We start from the raw sequence: 23,538 nt of genomic DNA, 5'->3' as shown, positions 1-23,538 counted from the left end.
CGGGACCCAAGAGTTCAGGAGGGGACCCAGGAATGCCCCAAACGACCCAGGAGTTCAGTGGGGAACCCAGGAGTGCCCCAAAGGACCCAAGAGTTCAGGAGGGCACCCAAGAGATCAGGAGGGGACCCACCCAGGAGTTCAGGAGGGGACCCAGCAGTGCCCCAAAGGACCCAGAGTACAGGAGGGGCCCCAAGAGGTCAGGAGGGACCCACCCAGGACTTCAGGAGGGGACTCAGGAGTTCAGGAGGGACCCATTCAGGAGTTCAGGAGGGGGACCAGGAGTGCCCCAAAGGACCCAGGAGTTCAGAAGGGGACCCAGGAGTGCCCCAAAGGATCCAGAGTTCAGGAGGGACCCATTCAGGAGTTCAGGAGGGACCCATTCAGAGGTTCAGGAGGGGGACCAGGAGTGCCCCAAAGGACCCAGGAGTTCAGGGTGGGACCAAAAAGTTCAGGGGGGACCCACCCAGGAGTTCATGGCGGGACCCACCCAGGACTTCAGGAGGGGACCCAGGAGTTCTGAGGGGACCCATTCAGGAGTTCAGGAGGGGGACCAGGAGTGCCCCAAAGGACCCAGGAGTTCAGGAGGGAACCCAGGAGTGCCCCAAAGATACCAGAGTTCAGGAGGGGACCCAAGAGATCAGGAGGGGACCCGCCCAGGAGTTCAGGAGGGACCCGCCCAGGAGTTCAGGAGGGACCCGCCCAGGAGTTCAGGGAGGGACTGAAGAATTAAGGAGGGGACCTAGGAGTTCAGGGGGTAGCCCAAGAGTTCAGGAGCGGACCCAGGAGTGCCCCAAAGGACCCAGGAGTTCAGTAGGGGACCCAGGAGTGCCCCAAAGGATCCAGAGTTCAGGAGGGGACCCAGGAGTTCTGATGGGACCCAGGAGTGCCCCAAAGGACCCAGGAGTTCAGGAGGGGACCCAGGAGTTCAGGGTGGGACCCAAGAGCTTAGAAGGGGACCCAAGAGTTCAGGAGGGGACCCAGGAGTTCAGGAGGGGAGCCAGGAGTGCCCCAAAGGATCCAGAGTTCAGGAGGGTACCCAGGAATGCCCCAAAGGACCCAGGAGATCAGGGGCGAACCCACGAGTGGCCCAAAGGATCCAGAGTTCAGGAGGGGACCCAGGAGTGCCCCAAAGGATCCAGAGTTCAGGAGGAACTCATTCAGGAGTTCAGGAGGGACCCATTCAGGAGTTCAGGAGGGGGACCAGGAGTCCCCCAAAGGACCCAGGAGTTCAAGGTGGGACCAAAAAGTTCAGGAGCGACCCACCCAGGAGTTCACGGCGGGACCCACCCAGGACTTCAGGAGGGGACCCAGGAGTTCTGAGGCGACCCATTCAGGAGTTCAGGAGGGGGACCAGGAGTGCCCCAAAAAACCCAGGAGTTCAGGAGGGGACCCAGGAGTGCCCCAGAGGACCTAAGAGTTCAGGAGAGGACCCACCCAGGAGTTCAGGAGAGGACCCACCCAGGAGTTCAGGAGAGGACCCACCCAGGAGTTCAGGAGGGGACCCACCCAGGAGTTCAGGAGGGGACCCACCCAGGAGTTCAGGAGGGGACCCACCCAGGAGTTCAGGAGGGGACCCACCCAGGAGTTCAGGAGGGGACCCACCCAGGAGTTCAGGAGGGGACCCACCCAGGAGTTCAGGAGGGGAGCCAGCAGTGCCCCAAATGACCCAGAAGTTCAGGGGCGAACCCAGGAGTGCCCCAAAGGATCCAGAGTTCAGGAGGGGACCCAGGAGTGCCGCAAAGGATCCAGAGTTCAGGAGGGACTCATTCAGGAGTTCAGGAGGGACCCATTCAGGAGTTCAGGAGGGGGACCAGGAGTGCCCCAAAGGACCCAGGAGTTCAGGGTGGGACCAAAAAGTTCAGGAGCGACCCACCCAGGAGTTCATGGCCGGACCCACCCAGGACTTCAGGAGGGGACCCAGGAGTTCTGAGGGGACCCATTCAGGAGTTCAGGAGGGGGACCAGGAGTGCCCCAAAGATACCAGAGTTCAGGAGGGGACCCAAGAGATCAGGAGGGGACCCGCCCAGGAGTTCAGGAGGGACCCGCCCAGGAGTTCAGGAGGGACCCGCCCAGGAGTTCAGGAGGGACCCGCGCAGGAGTTCAGGAGGGACCCGCCCAGGAGTTCAGGGAGGGACTGAAGAATTAAGGAGGGGACCTAGGAGTTCAGGGGGTAGCCCAAGAGTTCAGGAGCGGACCCAGGAGTGCCCCAAAGGACCCAGGAGTTCAGGAGGGGACCCAGGAGTGCCCCAAAGGATCCAGAGTTCAGGAGGGGACCCAGGAGTTCTGATGGGACCCAGGAGTGCCCCAAAGGACCCAGGAGTTCAGGAGGGGACCCAGGAGTTCAGGGTGGGACCCAAGAGCTTAGAAGGGGACCCAAGAGTTCAGGAGGGGACCCAGGAGTTCAAGAGGGGAGCCAGGAGTGCCCCAAAGGATCCAGAGTTCAGGAGAGTACCCATGAATGCCCCAAAGGACCCAGGAGATCAGGGGCGAACCCACGAGTGGCCCAAAGGATCCAGAGTTCAGGAGGGGACCCAGGAGTGCCCCAAAGGATCCAGAGTTCAGGAGGAACTCATTCAGGAGTTCAGGAGGGACCCATTCAGGAGTTCAGGAGGGGGACCAGGAGTCCCCCAAAGGACCCAGGAATTCAAGGTGGGACCAAAAAGTTCAGGAGCGACCCACCCAGGAGTTCATGGCGGGACCCACCCAGGACTTCAGGAGGGGACCCAGGAGTTCTGAGGCGACCCATTCAGGAGTTCAGGAGGGGGACCAGGAGTGCCCCAAAAAACCCAGGAGTTCAGGAGGGGACCCAGGAGTGCCCCAGAGGATCTTAGAGTTCAGGAGGGACCCAAGAGATCAGGAGGGACCCACCCAGGAGTTCAGGAGAGGACCCACCCAGGAGTTCAGGAGAGGACCCACCCAGGAGTTCAGGAGGGGACCCACCCAGGAGTTCAGGAGGGGACCCACCCAGGAGTTCAGGAGGGGACCCAGCAGTGCCCCAAATGACCCAGAAGTTCAGGGGCGAACCCAGGAGTGCCCCAAAGGATCCAGAGTTCAGGAGGGGACCCAGGAGTGCCGCAAAGGATCCAGAGTTCAGGAGGGACTCATTCAGGAGTTCAGGAGGGACCCATTCAGGAGTTCAGGAGGGGGACCAGGAGTGCCCCAAAGGACCCAGGAGTTCAGGGTGGGACCAAAAAGTTCAGGAGCGACCCACCCAGGACTTCAGGAGGGGACCCAGGAGTTCTGAGGGGACCCATTCAGGAGTTCAGGAGGGGGACCAGGAGTGCCCCAAAGGACCCAGGAGTTCAGGAGGGAACCCAGGAGTGCCCCAAAGATACCAGAGTTCAGGAGGGGACCCAAGAGATCAGGAGGGGACCCGCCCAGGAGTTCAGGAAGAACCCGCCCAGGAGTTCAGGAGGGACCCGCCCAGGAGTTCAGGAGGGACCCGCCCAGGAGTTCAGGGAGGGACTGAAGAATTAAGGAGGGGACCTAGGAGTTCAGGGGGTAGCCCAAGAGTTCAGGAGCGGACCCAGGAGTGCCCCAAAGGACCCAGGAGTTCAGGAGGGGACCCAGGAGTGCCCCAAAGGATCCAGAGTTCAGGAGGGGACCCAGGAGTTCTGATGGGACCCAGGAGTGCCCCAAAGGACCCAGGAGTTCAGGAGGGGACCCAGGAGTTCAGGGTGGGACCCAAGAGCTTAGAAGGGGACCCAAGAGTTCAGGAGGGGACCCAGGAGTTCAGGAGGGGAGCCAGGAGTGCCCCAAAGGATCCAGAGTTCAGGAGGGTACCCAGGAATGCCCCAAAGGACCCAGGAGATCAGGGGCGAACCCACGAGTGGCCCAAAGGATCCAGAGTTCAGGAGGGGACCCAGGAGTGCCCCAAAGGATCCAGAGTTCAGGAGGAACTCATTCAGGAGTTCAGGAGGGACCCATTCAGGAGTTCAGGAGGGGGACCAGGAGTCCCCCAAAGGACCCAGGAGTTCAAGGTGGGACCAAAAAGTTCAGGAGCGACCCACCCAGGAGTTCATGGCGGGACCCACCCAAAACTTCAGGAGGGGACCAAGGAGTTCTGAGGCGACCCATTCAGGAGTTCAGGAGGGGGACCAGGAGTGCCCCAAAAAATCCAGGAGTTCAGGAGGGGACCCAGGAGTGCCCCAGAGGACCTAAGAGTTCAGGAGGGACCCAAGAGATCAGGAGGGACCCACCCAGGAGTTCAGGAGAGGACCCACCCAGGAGTTCAGGAGAGGACCCACCCAGGAGTTCAGGAGGGGACCCACCCAGGAGTTCAGGAGGGGACCCACCCAGGAGTTCAGGAGGGGACCCAGCAGTGCCCCAAATGACCCAGAAGTTCAGGGGCGAACCCAGGAGTGCCCCAAAGGATCCAGAGTTCAGGAGGGGACCCAGGAGTGCCGCAAAGGATCCAGAGTTCAGGAGGGACTCATTCAGGAGTTCAGGAGGGACCCATTCAGGAGTTCAGGAGGGGGACCAGGAGTGCCCCAAAGGACCCAGGAGTTCAGGGTGGGACCAAAAAGTTCAGGAGCGACCCACCCAGGAGTTCATGGCCGGACCCACCCAGGACTTCAGGAGGAGACCCAGGAGTTCTGAGGGGACCCATTCAGGAGTTCAGGAGGGGGACCAGGAGTGCCCCAAAGGACCCAGGAGTTCAGGAGGGGACCCAGGAGTGCCCCAAAGGACCCAAGAGTTCAGGAGGGGACCCGCCCAGGAGTTCAGGAGGGACCCGCCCAGGAGTTCAGGAGGGACCCGCCCAGGAGTTCAGGAGGGACCCGCCCAGGAGTTCAGGAAGGGACTGAAGAATTCAGGAGGGGACCTAGGAGTTCAGGGGGTAACCAAAGAGTTCAGGAGAGGACGCAGGAGTTCAGGAGGGGACCCAGGAATGCCCCAAAGGACCCAGGAGTTCAGGGGGGAACCCAGGCGTTCTGAGGGGACCCAGGAGTGCCCCAAAGGACCCAGGAGTTCAGGGGTGAACCCAAGAGTTCTGAGGGGACCCAAGAGTTCCCCAAAGGACCCAAGAGCTTAGGAGGGGACCCAGGAGTGCCCCAAAGGATCCAGAGTTCAGGAGGGGACCCAAGAGTTTAGGAGGGGACCCAGGAGTGCCCCAAAGGATCCAGAGTTCAGGAGGGGACCCAAGAGTTCAGGAGGGGACCCAGGAGTGCCCCAAAGGACCCAGGAGTTCAGTGGGGGACCGAAGAGTTCAGGAGGGGGACCAGGAGTTCAGGAGGGGGAGCAGGAGTGCCCCAAAGAACCCAGGAGTTCAGGAGGGGACCCACCCAGGAGTTCAGGAGGGGACCCACCCAGGAGTTCAGGAGGGGACCCACCCAGGAGTTCAGGAGGGGATCCACCCAGGAGTTCAGGAGGGGACCCAGCAGTGCGCCAAAGGACCCAGAGTTCAGGAGGGGACCCAGGAGTGCCCCAAAGGATCCAGAGTTCAGGAGGGGACCCAGGAGTTCAGGAGGGACCAACCCAGGACTTCATGGCGGGACCCATTCAGGAGTTCAGGAGGGACCCATTCAGGAGTTCAGGAGGGACCCATTCAGGAGTTCAGGAGTGACCCATTCAGGAGTTCAGGAGGGTCCCATTCAATAGTTCAGGAGGGGGACCAGGAGTGCCCCAAAGGACCCAGGAGTTCAGGGTGGGACCCAAAAGTTCAGGAGGGACCCGCCCAGGAGTTCATGGCGGGACCCACCCAGGAGTTCAGGAGGGAACCCAGGAGTTCTGACGGGACCCATTCAGGAGTAAAGGAGGGGGACCAGGAGTGCCCAAAAGGACCCAGGAGTTCAGGAGGGGACCCAGGAGTGCCCCAAAGGATCCAGAGTTCAGGAGGGGACCCAAGAGATCAGGAGGGGACTCGCCCAGGAGTTCAGGAGGGGACCCGCCCAGGAGTTCAGGAGGGACCCGCCCAGGAGTTCAGGGGGTAACCAAAGAGTTCAGGAGAGGACGCAGGAGTTCAGGAGGGGACCCAGGAGTGCCCCAAAGGATCCAGAGTTCAGGAGGGGACCCAGGAATGCCCCAAAGGACCCAGGAGTTCAGGGGGGAACCCAGGCGTTCTGAGGGGACCCAGGAGTGCCTCAAAATACCCAGGAGTTCGGGAGGGGACCCACCCAGGAGTTCGGGAGGGGACCCACCCAGGAGTTCGGGAGGGGACCCAGCAGTGCCCCAAAGGACCCAGGAGTTCAGGGGGGAACCCAAGAGTACTGAGGAGACCCAGGAGTGCCCCAAAGGACCCAGGAGTTCAGGAGGGGACCCAAGAGTTCCCCAAAGGACCCAAGAACTTAGGAGGGGACCCAGGAGTGCCCCAAAGGATCCAGAGTTCAGGAGGGGACCCAAGAGTTCAGGAGGGGACCCAGGAGTGCCCCAAAGGACCCAGGAGTTCAGTGGGGGACCGAAGAGTTCAGGAGGGGGACCAGGAGTTCAGGAGGAGACCCAGGAGTGCCCCAAAGGACCCAGGAGTTCAGTGGGGGACCCACCCAGGAGTTCAGGAGGGGACCCAGCAGTGCCCCAAAGGACCCAGAGTTCAGGTTGGGACCCACCCAGGAGTTCAGGAGGGGACCCAGCAGTGCCCCAAAGGACCCAGAGTTCAGGTTGGGACTGACCCAGGAGTTCAGGAGGGGACCCAGCAGTGCCCCAAAGGACCCAGAGTTCAGGAGGGGACTCAGGAGTGCCCCAAAGGATCCAGAGTTCAGGAGGGGACCCAAGAGTTCAGGAGGGACCCACCCAGGACTTCATGGCGGGACCCACCCAGGACTTCATGGCGGGACCCACCCAGGAGTTCAGGAGGGGACCCACCCAGGAGTTCAGGAGGGGACCCACCCAGGAGTTCAGGAGGGGACCCACCCAGGAGTTCAGGAGGGGACCCACCCAGGAGTTCAGGAGGGGACCCACCCAGGAGTTCAGGAGGGGACCCAGCAGTGCCCCAAAGGACCCAGAGTTCAGGAGGGGACCCAGGAGTGCCCCAAAGGATCCAGAGTTCAGGAGGGGACCCAGGAGTTCAGGAGGGACCAACCCAGGACTTCATGGCGGGACCCATTCAGGAGTTCAGGAGGGACCCATTCAGGAGTTCAGGAGGGACCCATTCAGGAGTTCAGGAGTGACCCATTCAGGAGTTCAGGAGGGTCCCATTCAATAGTTCAGGAGGGGGACCAGGAGTGCCCCAAAGGACCCAGGAGTTCAGGGTGGGACCCAAAAGTTCAGGAGGGACCCGCCCAGGAGTTCATGGCGGGACCCACCCAGGAGTTCAGGAGGGAACCCAGGAGTTCTGAGGGGACCCATTCAGGAGTAAAGGAGGGGGACCAGGAGTGCCCAAAAGGACCCAGGAGTTCAGGAGGGGACCCAGGAGTGCCCCAAAGGATCCAGAGTTCAGGAGGGGACCCAAGAGATCAGGAGGGGACTCGCCCAGGAGTTCAGGAGGGGACCCGCCCAGGAGTTCAGGAGGGACCCGCCCAGGAGTTCAGGGGGTAACCAAAGAGTTCAGGAGAGGACGCAGGAGTTCAGGAGGGGACCCAGGAGTGCCCCAAAGGATCCAGAGTTCAGGAGGGGACCCAGGAATGCCCCAAAGGACCCAGGAGTTCAGGGGGGAACCCAGGCGTTCTGAGGGGACCCAGGAGTGCCTCAAAATACCCAGGAGTTCGGGAGGGGACCCACCCAGGAGTTCGGGAGGGGACCCACCCAGGAGTTCGGGAGGGGACCCAGCAGTGCCCCAAAGGACCCAGGAGTTCAGGGGGGAACCCAAGAGTACTGAGGAGACCCAGGAGTGCCCCAAAGGACCCAGGAGTTCAGGAGGGGACCCAAGAGTTCCCCAAAGGACCCAAGAGCTTAGGAGGGGACCCAGGAGTGCCCCAAAGGATCCAGAGTTCAGGAGGGGACCCAAGAGTTCAGGAGGGGACCCAGGAGTGCCCCAAAGGACCCAGGAGTTCAGTGGGGGACCGAAGAGTTCAGGAGGGGGACCAGGAGTTCAGGAGGAGACCCAGGAGTGCCCCAAAGGACCCAGGAGTTCAGTGGGGGACCCACCCAGGAGTTCAGGAGGGGACCCAGCAGTGCCCCAAAGGACCCAGAGTTCAGGTTGGGACCCACCCAGGAGTTCAGGAGGGGACCCAGCAGTGCCCCAAAGGACCCAGAGTTCAGGTTGGGACTGACCCAGGAGTTCAGGAGGGGACCCAGCAGTGCCCCAAAGGACCCAGAGTTCAGGAGGGGACTCAGGAGTGCCCCAAAGGATCCAGAGTTCAGGAGGGGACCCAAGAGTTCAGGAGGGACCCACCCAGGACTTCATGGCGGGACCCACCCAGGACTTCAGGAGGGACCCATTCAGGAGTTCAGGAGGGACCCATTCAGGAGTTCAGGAGGGTCCCATTCAATAGTACAGGAGGGGGACCAGGAGTGCCCCAAAGGACCCAGGAGTTCAGGGTGGGACCCAAAAGTTCAGGAGGGACCCACCCAGGAGTTCATTGCGGGACCCACCAAGGACTTCAGGAGGGGACCAGGAGTGCCCCAAAGGATCCAGAGTTCAGGAGGGGACCCAAGAGATCAGGAGGGGACCCGCCCAGGAGTTCAGGAGGGACCCGCCCAGGAGTTCAGGGAGGGACTGAAGAATTCAGGAGGGGACCTAGTAGTTCAGGGGGTAACCCAAAAGTTGAGGAGCTGACCCAGGAGTTTAGGAGAGGACCCAGGAGTGTCCCAAAGGACCCAGGAGTTCAGGAGGGGACCCAGGAGTGCCCCAAAGGATCCAGAGTTCAGGAGGGAACCCAGGAGTTCTGACGGGAGCCAGCAGTGCCCCAAAGGACCCAGGAGTTCAGGAGGGGACCCAGGAGTGCCCCAAAGGATCCAGAGTTCAGGAGGGACCCACCCAGGAGTTCAGGGGGGGACCAGGAGTGCCCCAAAGGACCCAGGAGTTCAGGGTGGGACCCAAGAGCTTAGAAGGGGACCCAAGAGTTCAGGAGGGGACCCAGGAGTTCTGAGGGGACCCAGGAGTTCAAGAAAGGACCCAAGAGTTCAGGAGGGGACCCAGGAGTGCCCCAAAGGATCCAGAGTTCAGGAGGGTACCCAGGAATGCCCCAAAGGACCCAGGAGTTCAGGGGGGAACCGAGGAGTTCTGAGGAGACCCAGGAGTGCCTCAAAGTACCCAGGAGTTCGGGAGGGACCCACCCAGGAGTTCGGGACGGACCCACCCAGGAGTTCGGGAGGGGACCCAGCAGTGCCCCAAAGGACCCAGGAGTTCAGGGGAGAACCCAAGAGTACTGAGGAGACCCAGGAGTGCCCCAAAGGACCCAGGAGTTCAGGGGTGAACCCATGAGTTCTGATGGGACCCAAGAGTTCCCCAAAGGACCCAAGAGCTTAGGAGGGGACCCAGGAGTGCCCCAAATGACCCAGGAGTTCAGGGGTGAACCCATGAGTTCTGATGGGACCCAAGAGTTCCCCAAAGGACCCAAGAGCTTAGGAGGGGACCCAGGAGTGCCCCAAAGGATCCAGAGTTCAGGAGGGGACCCAAGAGATCAGGAGGGCACCCAGGAGTTCAGGAGGGGACCCACCCAGGAGTTCAGGAGGGGACCCAGCAGTGCCCCAAAGGACCCAGGAGTTCAGGGGGGAACCCAGGAGTGCCCCAAAGGATCCAGAGTTCAGTAGGTGACCCAGGAGTGCCCCAAAGGATCCAGAGTTCAGGAGGGGACCCAAGAGTTCAGGAGGGACCCACCCAGGACTTCATGGCGGGACCCATCCAGGACTTCATGGCGGGACCCACCCAGGGCTTCAGGAGGGGACCCAGGAGTTCTGAGGGACCCAGGAGTTCAGGAGGGACCCATTCAGGAGTTCAGGAGGGACCCATTCAGGAGTTCAGGAGGGACCCATTCAGGAGTTCAGGAGGGGGACCAGGAGTGCCCCAAAGGACCCAGGAGTTCAGGAGGGACCCACAAGGAGTTCAGGGCGGGACCGACCTAGGAATTCAGGAGGGAACCCAGGAGTTCTGAGGGGACCCACTCAGGAGTTCAGGAGGGGGACCAGGAGTGCCCCAAAGGACCCAGGAGTTCAGGAGGGGACCCACCCAGGAGTTCAGGAGGAGACCTAGCAGTGCCCCAAAGGACCCAGGAGTTCAGGGGGGAAACCAGGAGTGCCCCAAAGGATCCAGAGTTCAGGAGGGGACCCAGGAGAGCCCCAAAGGATCCAGAGTTCAGGAGGGGACCCAAGAGTTCAGGAGGGACCCACCGAGGATTTCCTGGCGGGACCCACCCAGGACTTCATGAGGGGACCCAGGACTTCATGAGGGGACCCAGAAGTTCAGGAGGGACCCATTCAGGAGTTCAGGAGGGACCCATTCAGGAGTTCAGGAGGGACCCATTCAGGAGTTCAGGAGGGGGACCAGGAGTGCCCCAAAGGACCCAGGAGTTCAGGGTGGGACCCAAAAGTTCAGGAGGGACCCACCCAGGATTTCATGGCGGGACCCACCCAGGACTTCAGGAGGGGACCAGGAGTGCCCCAAAGGATCCAGAGTTCAGGAGGGGACCCAAGAGATCAGGAGGGGACCCGCCCAGGAGTTCAGGAGGGGACCCGCCCAGGAGTTCAGGAGGGACCCGCCCAGGAGTTCAGGGAGGGACTGAAGAATTCAGGAGGGGACCTAGTAGTTCCAGGGGTAACCCAAGAGTTGAGGAGCGGACCCAGGAGTTCAGGAGAGGACCCAGGAGTGTCCCAAAGGACCCAGGAGTTCAGGAGGGGACCCAGGAGTGCCCCAAAGAATCCAGAGTTCAGGAGGGAACCCAGGAGTTCTGACGGGACCCAGCAGTGCCCCAAAGGACCCAGGAGTTCAGGAGGGGACCCAGAAGTTCAGGAGGGACCCATTCAGGAGTTCAGGAGGGACCCATTCAGGAGTTCAGGAGGGACCCATTCAATAGTTCAGGAGGGGGACCAGGAGTGCCCCAAAGGACCCAGGAGTTCAGGGTGGGACCCAAAAGTTCAGGAGGGACCCACCCAGGACTTCAGGAGGGGACCAGGAGTGCCCCAAAGGATCCAGAGTTCAGGAGGGAACCCAGGAGTTCTGACGGGACCCAGCAGTGCCCCAAAGGACCCAGGAGTTCAGGAGGGGACCCAGGAGTGCCCCAAATGATCCAGAGTTCAGGAGGGACCCACCCAGGAGTTCAGGGGGGGACCAGGAGTGCCCCAAAGGACCCAGGAGTTCAGGAGGGGACCCAGGAGTTCAGGGTGGGACCCAAGAGCTTAGAAGGGGACCCAAGAGTTCAGGAGGGGACCCAGGAGTTCAAGAAAGGACCCAAGAGTTCAGGAGGGGACCCAGGAGTGCCCCAAAGGATCCAGAGTTCAGGAGGGTACCCAGGATTGCCCCAAAGGACCCAGGAGTTCAGGGGGGAACCCAGGCGTTCTGAGGGGACCCAGGAGTCCCTCAAAGTACCCAGGAGTTCGGGAGGGACCCACCCAGGAGTTCGGGACGGACCCACCGAGGAGTTCGGGAGGGGACCCAGCAGTGCCCCAAAGGACCCAGGAGTTCAGGGGGGAACCCAAGAGTACTGAGGGAACCCAGGAGTGCCCCAAAGTACCCAAGAGTTCAGGAGGGGACCCACCCAGGAGTTCGGGAGGGGACCCAGCAGTGCCGCAAAGGACCCAGGAGTTCAGGGGGGAACCCAAGAGTACTGAGGAGACCCAGGAGTGCCCCAAAGGACCCAGGAGTTCAGGGGTGAACCCATGAGTTCTGATGGGACCCAAGAGTTCCCCAAAGGACCCAAGAGCTTAGGAGGGGACCCAGGAGTGCCCCAAAGGATCCAGAGTTCAGGAGGGGACCCAGGAGTTCAGGAGGGGTTTCAGGAGTTCAGGAGGGGACCCAGGAGTTCAGTGGGGGACCGAAGAGTTCAGGAGGGGGACCAGGAGTGCCCCAAAGGACCCAGGAGTTCAGTGGGGAATCCAGGAGTTCTGAGGGGACCCAGGAGTGCCCCAAAGGACCCAAGAGTTCAGGAGGGCACCCAAGAGATCAGGAGGGGACCCGCCCAGGAGTTTAGGAGGGACCCGCCCAGGAGATCAGGAGGGACCCACCCAGGAGTTCAGGGAGGGACTGAAGAATTCAGGAGGAGACCTAGGAGTTCAGGGGGTAACCCAAGAGTTCAAGAGCGGACCCAGGAGTTCAGGAGAGGACCCAGGAGTGCCCCAAAGGACCCAGGAGTTCAGGAGGGGACCCAGAAGTGCCCCAAAGGATCTAGAGTTCAGGAGGGAACCCAAGAGTTCTGATGGGACCCAGGAGTGCCCCAAAGGACCCCGGACTTCAGGAGGGGATCCAGGAGTGCCCCAAAGGATCCAGAGTTCAGGAGGGAACCCAGGAGTTCTGATGGGACCCAGGAGTGCCACAAAGGAACCCAGAGTTCAGGAGGGAACCCAGGAGTTCTGATGGGACCCAGGAGTGCCACAAAGGAACCCAGAGTTCAGGAGGAGACCCAGGAGTTCGGAAGGGGACCCACACAGGAGTTCGAAAAGGGACCCAGCAGTGCCCCAAAGGACCCAGGAGTTCAGGAGGGGACTCAGGAGTGCCCCAAAGGATCCAGAGTTCAGGAGGGGATCCACCCAGGAGTTCGGGAGGGGACCCAACAGTGCCCCAAAGGACCCAAGAGATCAGGAGGGACCCACCCAGGAGTTCAGGAGGGGACCCACCCAGCAGTTCAGGAGGGGACCCACCCAGCAGTTCAGGAGGGGACCCACCCAGCAGTTCAGGAGGGGACCCGGTAGTGCCCCAAAGGACCCAGAAGTTCAGGGGCGAACCCAGGAGTGCCTCAAAGGATCCAGAGTTCAGGAGGGGACCCAGGAGTGCCCCAAAGGATCCAGAGCTCAGGAGGGACTCATTCAGGAGTTCAGGAGGGACCCATTCAGGAGTTCAGGAGGGGGACCAGGAGTGCCCCAAAGGACCCAGGAGTTCAGGAGGGGACACAGGAGTGCCCCAAAGGACCCAAGAGTTCAGGAGGGGACCCAAGAGTTCAGGAGGGGATCCGCCCAGGAGTTCAGGAGGGACCCGCCCAGGAGTTCAGGAGGGACCCGCCCAGGAGTTCAGGAAGAGACTGAAGAATTCAGGAGGGGACCTAGGAGTTCAGGGGGTAACCAAAGAGTTCAGGAGAGGACGCAGGAGTTCAGGAGGGGACCCAGGAGTGCCCCAAAGGATCCAGAGTTCAGGAGGGGACCCAGGAATGCCCCAAAGGACCCAGGAGTTCAGGGGGGAACCCAGGCGTTCTGAGGGGACCCAGGAGTGCCTCAAAATACCCAGGAGCTCGGGAGGGACCCACCCAGGAGTTCGGGAGGGGACCCACCCAGGAGTTAGGGAGGGGACCCAGCAGTGCCGCAAATGACCCAGGAGTTCAGGGGGGAACCCAAGAGTACTGAGGAGACCCAGGAGTGCCCCAAAGGACCCAGGAGTTCAGGGGTGAACCCAAGAGTTCTGAGGGGACTCAAGAGTTCCCCAAAGGACCCAAGAGCTTAGGAGGGGACCCAGGAGTGCCCCAAAGGATCCAGAGTTCAGGACGGGACCCAAGAGTTCAGGAGGGGACCCAGGAGTGCCCCAAAGGACCCAGGAGTTCAGTAGGGGATCGAAGAGTTCAGGAGGGGGACCAGGAGTTCAGGAGGGGGACCAGGAGTGCCCGAAAGGACCCAGGAGTTCCCCAATGGACCCAAGAGTTCAGGAGGGCACCCAAGAGATCAGGAGGGGACCCACCCAGGAGTTGAGGAGGGGACCCACCCAGGAGTTTAGGAGGGGACCCAGCAGTGCCCCAAAAGACCCAGAGTTCAGGAGGGGACCCAGGAGTGACCCAAAGGATCAAGAGTTCAGGAGGGGACCCAAGAGTTCAGGAGGGACCCTCCCAGGACTTCATGGTGGGACCCACCCAGGACTTCAGAAGGGACCCATTCAGGAGTTCAGGAGGGACCCATTCAGGAGTTCAGAAGGGTCCCATTCAATAGTTCAGGAGGGGGACCAGGAGTGCCCCAAAGGACCCAGGAGTTCAGGGTGGGACACAAAAGTTCAGGAGGGACCCGCCCAGGAGTTCATTGCGGGACCCACCAAGGACTTCAGGAGGGGACCCAGGAGTTCTGAGGGGACCCATTCAGGAATTCAGGAGGGGGACCAGGAGTGCCCCAAAGGACCCAGGAGTTCAGGAGGGGACCCAGGAGTGCCCCAAAGGATCCAGAGTTCAGGAGGGGACCCAAGAGATTAGGAGGGGACCCACCCAGGAGTCCAGGAGGGACCCGCCCAGGAGTTCAGGGAGGGGCTGAAGAATTCAGGAGGGGACCTAGTAGTTCAGGGGGTAACCCAAGAGTTGAGGAGGGGACCCAGGAGTTCAGGAGAGGACCCAGGAGTGTCCCAAAGGACCCAGGAGTTCAGGAGGGGACCCAGGAGTGCCCCAAAGGATCCAGAGTTCAGGAGGGTACCCAGGAATGCCCCAAAGGACCCAGGAGTTCAGGGGGGAACCCAGGCGTTCTGAGGGGACCCAGGAGTGCCTCAAAGTACCCAGGAGCTCGGGAGGGACCCACCCAGGAGCTCGGGAGGGAACCCAGCAGTGCCCCAAATGACCCAGGAGTTTTGGGGGGAACCCAAGAGTACTGAGGAGAGCCAGGAGTGCCCCAAAGGACCCAGGAGTTCAGGGGTGAACCCATGAGTTCTGAGGGGACCCAAGAGTTCCCCAAAGGACCCAAGAGCTTAGGAGGGGACCCAGGAGTGCCCCAAAGGATCCAGAGTTCAGGAGGGGACCCAGGAGTTCAGGAGGGGGACCAGGAGTGCCCCAAAGGACCCAGGAATTCAGTGGGGAACCGAGGAGTTCTGAGGGGACCCAGGAGTGCCCCAAAGGACCCAAGAGTTCAGGAGGGCACCCAAGAGATCAGGAGGGCACCCAGGAGTTCAGGAGGGGACCCACCCAGGAGTTCAGGAGGGGACCCACCCAGGAGTTCAGGAGGGGACCCAGCAGTGCCCCAAAGGACCCAGGAGTTCAGGGGGGAACCCAGGAGTGCCCCAAAGGATCCAGAGTTCAGTAGGGGACCCAGGAGTGCCCCAAAGGATCCAGAGTTCAGGAGGGATCCACCCAGGACTTCATGGCGGGACCCATCCAGGACTTCATGGCGGGACCCACCCAGGGCTTCAGGAGGGGACCCAGGAGTTCTGAGGGACCCAGGAGTTCAGGAGGGACCCATTCAGGAGTTCAGGAGGGGGACCAGGAGTGCCCCAAAGGACCCAGGAGTTCAGGAGGCACCCGCCCAGGAGTTCAGGAAGGACCCACCCAGGAGTTCATGGCGGGACCCACCCAGGACGTCAGGAGGGGACCCAGGAATTCTGAGGGGACCCATTCAGGAGTTCAGGAGGGGGACCAGGAGTGCCCCAAAGGACCCAGGAGTTCAGGAGGGGACCCAGGAGTGCCCCAAAGGACCCAAGAGTTCAGGAGGGACCCGCCCAGGAGTTCAGGAGGGACCCGCCCAGGAGTTCAGGAGGGGACCGGGAGTTCAGGGAGGGACTGAAGAATTTAGGAGGGGACCCAGGAGTTCAGGGGGTAACCAAAGAGTTCAGGAGAGGACCCAGGAGTTCAGGAGGGGACCCAGGAGTGCCCCAAAGGATGCAGAGTTCAGGAGGGGACCCAGGAATGCCCCAAAGGACCCAGGAGTTCATGGGGGAACCCAGGAGTTCTGAGGGGACCCAGGAGTGCCTCAAAATACCCAAGAGTTCAGGAGGGGACCCAGGAGTTCGGGAGGGACCCACCCAGGAGTTCGGGAGGGGACCCAGCAGTGCCCCAAAGGACCCAGAGTACAGGAGGGGACCCAGGAGTGCCCCAAAGGATCCAGAGTTCAGGAGGGGACCCGCCCAGGAGTTCGGGAGGGACCCGCCCAGGAGTTCAGGAGGGGGACCAGGAGTGCCCCAAAGGACCCAGGAGTTCAGGAGGGGACCCAGGAGTGCCCCAAAGGACCCAAGAGTTCAGTAGGGGACCCAGGAGTTCGGGAGGGACCCACCCAGGAGTTCGGGAGGGGACCCACCCAGGAGTTCGGGAGGGGACCCACCCAGGAGTTCGGGAGGGGACCCAGTAGTGCCCCAAATGACCCAGGAGTTCAGGGGGGAACCCAAGAGTATTGAGGAGACCCAGGAGTGCCCCAAAGGACCCAGGAGTTCAGGGGTGAACCCAAGAGTTCTGAGGGGACCCAAGAGTTCCCCAGAGAACCCAAGAGCTTAGGAGGGGACCCAGGAGTGCCCCGAAGGATCCAGAGTTCAGGACGGGACCCAAGAGTTCAGGAGGGGACCCAGGAGTGCCCCAAACGACCCAGGAGTTCAGTGGGGAACCCAGGAGTGCCCCAAAGGACCCAAGAGTTCAGGAGGGCACCCAAGAGATCAGGAGGGGACCCACCCAGGAGTTCAGGAGGGGACCCAGCAGTGCCCCAAAGGACCCAGAGTACAGGAGGGGACCCAGGAGTGCCCCAAAGGATCCAGAGTTCAGGAGGGGCCCCAAGAGGTCAGGAGGGACCCACCCAGGACTTCAGGAGGGGACTCAGGAGTTCAGGAGGGACCCATTCAGGAGTTCAGGAGGGGGACCAGGAGTGCCCCAAAGGACCCAGGAGTTCAGGAGGGACCCGCCCAGGAGTTCAGGAGGGACCCGCCCAGGAGTTCAGGAGGGACCCGCCCAGGAGTTCAGGAGGGACCCGCCCAGGAGTTCAGGAGGGACCCGCCCAGGAGTTCAGGGAGGGACTGAAGAATTTAGGAGGGGACCCAGGAGTTCAGGGGGTAACCAAAGAGTTCAGGAGAGGACCCAGGAGTTCAGGAGGGGACCCAGGAGTGCCCCAAAGGATGCAGAGTTCAGGAGGGGACCCAGGAATGCCCCAAAGGACCCAGGAGTTCAGCGGGGAACCCAGGAGTTCTGAGGGGACCCAGGAGTGCCTCAAAATACCCAAGAGTTCAGTAGGGGACCCAGGAGTTCGGGAGGGACCCACCCAGGAGTTCGGGAGGGGACCCACCCAGGAGTTCGGGAGGGGACCCACCCAGGAGTTCGGGAGGGGACCCAGTAGTGCCCCAAATGACCCAGGAGTTCAGGGGGGAACCCAAGAGTACTGAGGAGACCCAGGAGTGCCCCAAAGGACCCAGGAGTTCAGGGGTGAACCCAGGAGTTCTGAGGGGACCCAAGAGTTCCCCAAAGGACCCAAGAGCTTAGGAGGGGACCCAGGAGTGCCCCAAAGGATCCAGAGTTCAGGACGGGACCCAAGAGTTCAGGAGGGGACCCAGGAGTGCCCCAAAAGACCCAAGAGTTCAGTGGGGAACCCAGGAGTGCCCCAAAGGACCCAAGAGTTCAGGAAGGCACCCAAGAGATCAGGAGGGGGGCCCACCCAGGAGTTCAGGAGGGGACCCAGCAGTGCCCCAAAGGACCCAGGAGTTCAGGAGGGGACCCAGGAGTGCCCCAAAGGATCCAGAGTTCAGGAGGGGACCCAAGAGATCAGGAGGGGACCCGCCCAGGAGTTCAGGAGGGACCCGCCCAGGAGCTCATGAGGGACTCGCCCAGGAGTTCAGGAGGGGACCGGGAGTTCAGGGAGGGTCTGAAGAATTCAGGAGGGGACTCAGGAGTTCAGGAGGGACCCATTCAGGAGTTCAGGAGGGGACCCAGGAGTGCCCCAAAGGACCCAGGAGTTCAGTGGGGAACCCAGGAGTTCTGAGGGGACCCAGGAGTGCCCCAAACGACCCAAGAGATCAGGAGGGCACCCAAGAGATCAGGAGGGGACCCACCCAGGAGTTCAGGAGGGGACCCGCGCAGGAGTTCAGGAGGGGACCCGCGCAGGAGTTCAGGAGGGGACCCGCGCAGGAGTTCAGGAGGGGACCCGCGCAGGAGTTCAGGAGGGGACCCGCGCAGGAGTTCAGGAGGGGACCCGCGCAGGAGTTCAGGAGGGGACCCGCGCAGGAGTTCAGGAGGGGACCCGCGCAGGAGTTCAAGAGGGGACCCGCCCAGGAGTTCAGGAGGGGACCCGCCCAGGAGTTCAGGAGGGGACCCGCCCAGGAGTTCAGGAGGGGACCCGCCCAGGAGTTCAGGAGGGGACCCGCCCAGGAGTTCAGGGAGGGACTAAAGAATTCAGGAGGGGACCTAGGAGTTCAGGGGGTAACCCAAGAGTTCAGGAGGGAACCCAGGAGTGCCCCAAATGACCCAGGAGTTCAGAATGGGACCCAGGAATGCCCCAAAGGATCCACAGTTCAGGAGGGAACCCAGGAGTTCTGATGGGACCCAGGAGTGCCCCAAAGGAACCCAGAGTTCAGGAGGGGACCCAGGAGTTCGGAAGGGGACCCACACAGGAGTTCGAAAGGGGACCCAGCAGTGCCCCAAAGGACCCAGGAGTTCAGGAGGGGACCCAGGAGTGCCCCAAAGGATCCAGAGTTCAGGAGGGACCCACCCAGGAGTTCAGGAGGGACCCACCCAGGAGTTCGGGAGGGGACCCACCCAGGAGTTCGGGAGGGGACCCACCCAGGAGTTCGGGAGGGGACCCGCCCAGGAGTTCAGGAGGGACCCGCCCAGGAGTTCAGGAGGGGACCCGCCCAGGAGTTCAGGAGGGGACCCGCCCAGGAGTTCAGGAGGGGACCCGCCCAGGAGTTCAGGAGGGGACCCGCCCAGGAGTTCAGGAGGGGACCGGGAGTTCAGGAAGGGACTGAAGAATTCAGGAGGGGACCTAGGAGTTCAGGGCGTAACCAAAGAGTTCAGGAGCGGACCCAGGAGTTCAGGAGAGGACCCAGGAGTGCCCCAAAGGACCCAGGAGTTCAGGAGGGGACCCAGGAGTGCCCCAAAGGACCCAGGAGTTCAGGGGGGAACCCAGGCGTGCCCCAAAGTACCCAAGAGTTCGGGAGGGGACCCAGGAGTTCAGGGTGGGACCCAAGAGCTTAGAAGGGGACCCAAGAGTTCAGGAGGGGACCCAGGAGTACCCCAAAGTACCCAGGATTTCAGGGGGGAACCAAGGAATTCTGAGGAGACCCAAGAGTTCACCAAAGGACCCAAGAGTTCAGGAGGGCACCCAGGAATGCCCCAAAGGACACAGGAGTTCAGGGGGGAACCCAGGTGTTCTGAGGGGACCCAGGAGTGCCTCAAAATACCCAAGAGTTCAGGAGGGGACCCAGGAGTTCGGGAGGGACCCACCCAGGAGTTCGGGAGGGGACCCACCCAGGAGTTCGGGAGGGGACCCAGGACCCAGGAGTTAGGGAGGGGACCGACCCAGGAGTTCGGGAGGGGACCCACCCAGGAGTTCGGGAGGGGACCCAGCAGTGCCCCAAATGACCCAGGAGTTCAGGGGGGAACCCAGGCGTTCTGAGGGGACCCAGGAGTGCCCCAAAGTACCCAAGAGTTCAGGAGGGGACTCAGGAGTTCAGGGTGGGTCCCAAGAGCTTAGAAGGGGACCCAAGAGTTCAGGAGGGGACCCAGGAGTACCCCAAAGTACCCAGGATTTCAATGGGGAACCAAGGAATTCTGAGGAGACCCAAGAGTTCACCAAAGGACCCAAGAGTTCAGGAGGGGACCCAGGAATGCCCCAAAGGACACAGGAGTTCAGGGGGGAACCCAGGTGTTCTGAGGGGACCCAGGAGTGCCTCAAAATACCCAAGAGTTCAGGAGGGGACCCAGGAGTTCGGGAGGGGACCCACCCAGGAGTTCGGGAGGGGACCCACCCAGGAGTTCGGGAGGGGACCCACCCAGGAGTTCGGGAGGGGACCCACCCAGGAGTTCGGGAGGGGACCCAGCAGTGCCCCAAAGGACCCAGAGTACAGGAGGGGACCCAGGAGTGCCCCAAAGGATCCAGAGTTCAGGAGGGGACCCGCCCAGGAGTTCAGGAGGGACCCGCCCAGGAGTTCAGGAGGGACCCGCCCAGGAGTTCAGCAGCGTACCGGGAGTTCAGGGAGGGACTGAAGAATTTAGGAGGGGACCCAGGAGTTCAGGGGGTAACCAAAGAGTTCAGGAGAGGACCCAGGAGTTCAGGAGGGGACCCAGGAGTGCCCCAAAGGATGCAGAGTTCAGGAGGTGACCCAGGAATGCCCCAAAGGACCCAGGAGTTCAGCGGGGAACCCAGGAGTTCTGAGGGGACCCAGGAGTGCCTCAAAATACCCAAGAGCTCAGTAGGGGACCCAGGAGTTCGGGAGGGACCCACCCAGGAGTTCGGGAGGGGACCCACCCAGGAGTTCGGGAGGGGACCCACCCAGGATTTCGGGAGGGGACCCAGTAGTGCCCCAAATGACCCAGGAGTTCAGGGGGGAACCCAAGAGTACTGAGGAGACCCAGGAGTGCCCCAAAGGACCCAGGAGTTCAGGGGTGAACCCAGGAGTTCTGAGGGGACCCAAGAGTTCCCCAAAGGACCCAAGAGCTTAGGAGGGGACCCAGGAGTGCCCCAAAGGATCCAGAGTTCAGGACGGGACCCAAGAGTTCAGGAGGGGACCCAGGAGTGCCCCAAAAGACCCAAGAGTTCAGTGGGGAACCCAGGAGTGCCCCAAAGGACCCACGAGTTCAGGAGGGCACCCAAGAGATCAGGAGGGGGGCCCAGCCAGGAGTTCAGGAGGGGACCCAGCAGTGCCCCAAAGGACCCAGGAGTTCAGGAGGGGACCCAGGAGTGCCCCAAAGGATCCAGAGTTCAGGAGGGGACCCAAGTGATCAGGAGGGGACCCAAGAGATCAGGAGGGGACCCGCCCAGGAGTTCAGGAGGGACCCGCCCAGGAGCTCATGAGGGACCCGCCCAGGAGTTCAGGAGGGGACCGGGAGTTCAGGGAGGGACTGAAGAATTCAGGAGGGGACCTAGGAGTTCAGGGGGTAACCAAAGAGTTCAGGATGGGTCCAGGGGTTCAGGAGAGGACCCAGGAGTGCCCCAAAGGACCCAGGAGTTCAGGAGGGGACCCAGGAGTGCCCCAAAGGACCCAGGAGTTCAGTGGGGAACCCAGGAGTTCTGAGGGGACCCAGGAGTGCCCCAAACGACCCAAGAGATCAGGAGGGCACCCAAGAGATCAGGAGGGGACCCACCCAGGAGTTCAGGAGGGGACCCACAAAGGACTTCAGGAGGGGACCCACCCAGGACTTCAGGAGGGGACCCAGCAGTGCCCCAAAGGACCCAGGAGTTCAGGGGGGAACCCAGGAGTGCCCGAAAGGATCCAGAGTTCAGGAGGGGACCCAGGAGTGCCCCAAAGGATCCAGAGTTCAGGAGGGGACCCAAGAGTTCAGGAGGGACCCGCCCAGGAGTTTATGGCGGGACCCACCCAGGACTTCAGGAGGGGACCCAGGAGTTCGGAAGGGGACCCATTCAGGAGTTCAGGAGGGGGACCAGGGCTGCCCCAAAGGATCCAGAGTTCAGGAGGGGACCCAGGACTGCCCCAAAGGATCCAGAGTTCAGGAGGGGACCCGCCCAGGAGTTCAGGAGGGGACCCGCCCAGGAGTTCAGGAGGGGACCGGGAGTTCAGGGAGGGACTGAAGAATTCAGGAGGGGACCTAGGAGTTCAGGGCGTAACCAAAGAGTTCAGGAGCGGACCCAGGAGTTCAGGAGAGGACCCAGGAGTGCCCCAAATGACCCAGGAGTTCAGGAGGGGACCCAGGAGTGCCCCAAAAGACCCAGGAGTTCAGGGGGGAACACAGGATTTCGGAGGGGACCCAGAAGTTCAGGAGGGGACCCAGGCGTTCTGAGGGGAACCAGGAGTGCCCCAAAGTACCCAGGAGTTCGGGAGGGGACCCACCCAGGAGTTCGGGAGGGGACCCACCCAGGAGTTCGGGAGGGGACCCACCCAGGAGTTCGGGAGGGGACCCAGCAGTGCCCCAAAGGACCCAAGAGTTCAGGGGGGAACCCAGGAGTGCCCTAAAGGATCCAGAGTTCAGGAGGGGACCCAGGAGTGCCCCAAGGGATCCAGAGTTCAGGAGGGGACCCAAGAGTTCAGGAGGGACCCACCCAGGACTTCATGGCGGGACCCACCCAGGACTTCATGGCGGGACCCACCCAGGACTTCTGGAGGGGACCCACCCAGGACTTCTGGAGGGGACCCGCGCAGGAGTTCAGGAGGGGACCCGCGCAGGAGTTCAGGAGGGGACCCGCCCAGGAGTTCAGGAGGGGACCCGCCCAGGAGTTCAGGAGGGGACCCGCCCAGGAGTTCAGGAGGGGACCCGCCCAGGAGTTCAGGAGGGGACCCGCCCGGGAGTTCAGGAGGGGACCCGCCCGGGAGTTCAGGAGGGGACCCGCCCGGGAGTTCAGGAGGGGACCGGGAGTTCAGGAAGGGACTGAAGAATTCAGGAGGGGACCTAGGAGTTCAGGGCGTAACCAAAGAGTTCAGGAGCGGACCCAGGAGTTCAGGAGAGGACCCAGGAGTGCCCCAAAGGACCCAGGAGTTCAGGAGGGGAGCCAGGAGTGCCCCAAAGGACCCAAGGGTTCTGGGGGGAACCCAGGCGTGCCCCAAAGTACCCAAGAGTTCAGGAGGGGACCCAGGAGATCGGGAGGGACCCACCCAGGAGTTCGGGAGGGGACCCACCCAGGAGTTCGGGAGGGGACCCAGGACCGAGGAGTTAGGGAGGGGACCGACCCAGGAGTTCGGGAGGGGACCCACCCAGGAGTTCGGGAGGGGACCCAGCAGTGCCCCAAATGACCCAGGAGTTCAGGGGGGAACCCAGGCGTTCTGAGGGGAGCCAGGAGTGCCCCAAAGTACCCAAGAGTTCAGGAGGGGACCCAGGAGTTCAGGGTGGGACCCAAGAGCTTAGAAGGGGACCCAAGAGTTCAGGAGGGGACCCAGGAGTACCCCAAAGTACCCAGGATTTCAGGGGGGAACCAAGGAATTCTGAGGAGACCCAAGAGTTCACCAAAGGACCCAAGAGTTCAGGAGGGGACCCAGGAGTTCGGGAGGGACCCACCCAGGAGTTCGGGAGGGGACCCACCCAGGAGTTCGGGAGGGGACCCACCCAGGAGTTCGGGAGGGGACCCAGCAGTGCCCCAAAGGACCCAGAGTATAGGAGGGGACCCAGGAGTGCCCCAAAGGATCCAGAGTTCAGGAGGGGACCCGCCCAGGAGTTCAGGAGGGACCCGCCCAGGAGTTCAGGAGCGTACCGGGAGTTCAGGGAGGGACTGAAGAATTTAGGAGGGGACCCAGGAGTTCAGGGGGTAACCAAAGAGTTCAGGAGAGGACCCAGGAGTTCAGGAGGGGACCCAGGAGTGCCCCAAAGGATGCAGAGTTCAGGAGGTGACCCAGGAATGCCCCAAAGGACCCAGGAGTTCAGCGGGGAACCCAGGAGTTCTGAGGGGACCCAGGAGTGCCTCAAAATACCCAAGAGTTCAGTAGGGGACCCAGGAGTTCGGGAGGGACCCACCCAGGAGTTCGGGAGGGGACCCACCAGGAGTTCGGGAGGGGACCCACCCAGGAGTTCGGGAGGGGACCCAGTAGTGCCCCAAATGACCCAGGAGTTCAGGGGGGAACCCAAGAGTACTGAGGAGACCCAGGAGTACCCCAAAGGACCCAGGAGTTCAGGGGTGAACCCAGGAGTTCTGAGGGGACCCAAGAGTTCCCCAAAGGACCCAAGAGCTTAGGAGGGGACCCAGGAGTGCCCCAAAGGACCCAAGAGT

This window comes from Patagioenas fasciata, chromosome 8 (assembly GCF_037038585.1).
Source record: "Patagioenas fasciata isolate bPatFas1 chromosome 8, bPatFas1.hap1, whole genome shotgun sequence".
Taxonomy (NCBI): domain Eukaryota; kingdom Metazoa; phylum Chordata; class Aves; order Columbiformes; family Columbidae; genus Patagioenas; species Patagioenas fasciata.
Note: the sequence above shows the minus strand (reverse complement) of the source record.